This window comes from Capsicum annuum, chromosome 9 (assembly GCF_002878395.1).
Source record: "Capsicum annuum cultivar UCD-10X-F1 chromosome 9, UCD10Xv1.1, whole genome shotgun sequence".
NCBI classification, from domain to species: Eukaryota; Viridiplantae; Streptophyta; class Magnoliopsida; order Solanales; family Solanaceae; genus Capsicum; species Capsicum annuum.
Window position 1 is genome coordinate 199,069,493 of NC_061119.1, and position 3,314 is coordinate 199,072,806.

Here is a 3,314-nt window from a genome sequence, read left to right on the forward strand (position 1 = left end):
AAACAACTTGACTGAATTAATAGATACAATCAACTCATGAAGAAATAGTGATAGATTCTTATTTATACAAATCTCTTCATTGTCCTCGTCGATATGTATTGATTGTACTCATCTTTCAATACACCTCATCTTCATTTTTAATTTCCTAGCTCCTTCCTCATTATCCCAAAAATCCCTACTTATATCACCACGTTTTATAGTATTTGTCTAGATTATACACAAATATTATTTTTAGAATAATAAGTAAGAAACTCACTTATCTTTTTAGTTTTTCTTAAAAAATATTTTTGATGAAAAACATCGTCCATTCACACCTAATAGACCTTTATTTTCATTATTTTTATTCAATCGACAAAGCAAAATTTAGAAACCCTTACATAAAGCGCGCGCACATGAAATATCACAAGTGGACAGATAATTACGGCCACCAAATGATTTTCATTTTTTTTTTTAAGATAGAATCTTGTATTCAAATTTTGTCCATTTTTTATTATTGTTGTTCTTCTTTATAGGTTGGGAAATTTGGTGAATTAAGATTGACTAATTAAAAATATTATTATTATTCTTAATAGTTGGACGGACATCTCCGACCTTAGCTCAGTTGGTAGAGCGGAGGACTGTAGTTGGCCAACAGCATATCCTTAGGTCGCTGGTTCGAATCCGGCAGGTCGGATTTTTAGTTTTTTAATTATTATTTTGCTACAATTTTTCGGATTTTTTTAGTTTTTTTAATTATTATTTTCCTACAATAAAAAATTTGTTAAAATTAAACTAAAGAAGTTTAATAGTGAGAAAACACAAAAGATAAACAGAAAATAAAAAAAATACAACATACACGCCCTTCTTTAAGCCTTTAATCATGACAATATAGATGGGAAAAAAAAAAAAGAAATACAAAATCAGTACATAATTTCCGAGTTAGCCTCATTTGAATCTTTATTTAACTATTTAAATAAATTTTCTTTTTCACCTTTTAAGTTCTAACCTTTTCTCATTTGAATCTTTATATTATTAACCATAGCAATAAAACTGTGGAACTGGGTTAAATTTGTTCTAATCAAAATGGGTCAAAGCAGAGTACGACTTAATTCGTTGGGCCAAACTGAGTTGGTTCAAGATATAATAAAGATAGATAGATAGATAGATAGATATTTTTATCGATTCGGTTTATTGGTCGGTTCGGTTTTTGCACAGCCCTACAAATATGGGTGGCTTTAGATATTTGAACCCAATAAGAAATGTCTTTAAAGAATAATCTTCCTTAACTTTTAAGTATAGTGCAATTACTATTTTACCTCTCTACACCTCAAATATATTTTTTAACTTTCCATACTCATTTGTCTCTCAAATTTTATTTTTTATTATTTTTACTTTTAAATTTTATTATTCTATTTTTTTTATTTTACTTTGTTTTAATTTTATTATTCCATTTTTTATTATTTTTCCTTTAATTTTATTTTCATGTTTTAATTCATTTGTCTCAACCTTTATTTTTTCTCTTTTTTCTTTTTCTAAAGTATTATCTATTTCTTCTTCTTTTTTAATTTTTTTTAATTTTGTTTATATTTAACCTTTATTTTTCTTTTATTTTTGATTTTTATCAGTTCTCTCTTTTTTTCAAACTTTATTTTTATTTTTTCCTCTCATTTTTTATTTTCTCAATTTTTTAATTCTTTGCTTTTCTCTTAATCATTATTTTTTCTTGCCTTTTTTTTCTCGATCTTTTTTATTATTTTTCTATTTTATTTGATCGCTTTTTTCTTTTTTCAGTCCTCTTTTTTTACCTCATGTTTATCAAACTTTATTTTTATTTTTCCTCTCATTTTTATTTTTCTCAATTTTTTAAATTCTTCGCTTTTTTCTTGATCTTTATTTTTTTCTTTCCTTTTTTTTCTCAATCTTTTTTTTTATTTCTCTATTTTGTTTGATCATTTTTTTTTCTCAACTTCTATTATATTTTGCTAATAAATAAAAAATTGAATAATCCGTAATGGGATCTTATTTTTTTTACATCAAATCAAATTTAAAGGCATGAATTGTCGTTACGAAGTTCTTTGAAAATTCAGGAGATAAGTCATGTCTCTAAGGCTAGAGTTGTAGAATATCTCATAAATAAAGACATAACGTGATAATGTCAACTCTTTCCTGTAGGGCATAATTTATTATTTGAAAGTCTTTGAGCTAAGTCTTGTCTCTAAGGCAAGAGTTGTAGAACATCCCATAAATAAAGACATAACGTGGTAGTGTCAACTCTTGCCCATGGGGCGTAGTTTATTATTTGAAAGTCCTTGAGCTAAGTCTTGCCTCTAAGGTAAAAGTAGTAGAACATCCCATAAATGAAGACATAACGTGGTAATGTTAACTCTTGCCCATGTTGCATACTTTGTAGTTTGAAAGTCTTTGAGCTAAATCTTGCCTCTAAGGCAAGAGTTGTAGAACATCTCATAAGTGAAGACATAACGTGGTAGCGTCAACTCTTGCTCGTGTGGCATAATTTGTAATTTGAAAGTCCTTGAGCTAAGTCTTACCTCTAAGGGAATAGTTGTAGAACATCCCATAAATGAAGACATAACGTGGTAGTGTCAACTCTTGCCCGTGGAGCATAGTTTATTATTTGAAAGTCCTTGAGCTAAGTCTTGCCTTTAAGGCAAGAGTTGTAAAACATCCCATAAATAAAGACATGACGTGGTAGTGTCAACTCTTGTCCGTGGGGCATATTTGTAGGTTGAAAGTCCTTGAGCTAAGTTTTGCCTCTAAGACAAGAGTTGTAGAACATCTCATAAATGAAGACATAATGTGGTAGTGTCAACTCTTGTCCGTAGGGTATAATTTATAGTTTAAAAGTCCTTGAGCTAAGTCTTGCCTCTAAGGCAATAGTTGTAGAACATCTCATAAATGAAAACATAACGTGGTAGAGTCAACTCTTGTTTATGAAAAATAACTTGTTGTTTAAAAGTCCCCGAGCTAAGTCTTGCCTCTAAGGCAATAATTGCAGAACATTTTATAAATAAAAACATAACGTGGTAGAGTCAACTCTTGCCCGTGGGGCATAATTTGTTGTTTGAAAGTCTTTGAGCTAAGTATTGCCTCTAAGGTAAGAGTTATAAAACATCTCATAAATCAAAATACAATGTGGTAGTGCCAACTCTTGCCCATGAAACATAACTTGTTGTTTGAAAGTCATAAGTCTTGCCTCTGCAATATGGTAGTGTCAACTCTTGTCCATAAAATGTAGTTTGTTGTTTGAAAGTCATAAGTTTTGCTTTTATAATGTGATAGTGTCAACTCTTGCTTATGAGATGTAACTTGAATGA

General features: G+C 29.3%; 1 non-coding gene across 1 annotated transcript; it reads left to right on the top strand.

Moving 5' to 3' along the window:
• Positions 1-586: 586 nt before the first annotated feature.
• Positions 587-673, top strand: TRNAY-GUA. Its single transcript is given in 2 exon segments — positions 587-623; positions 638-673. It is a non-coding gene; the product is annotated as a tRNA-Tyr (tRNA).
• The last annotated feature ends 2,641 nt before the right edge of the window (positions 674-3,314 follow it).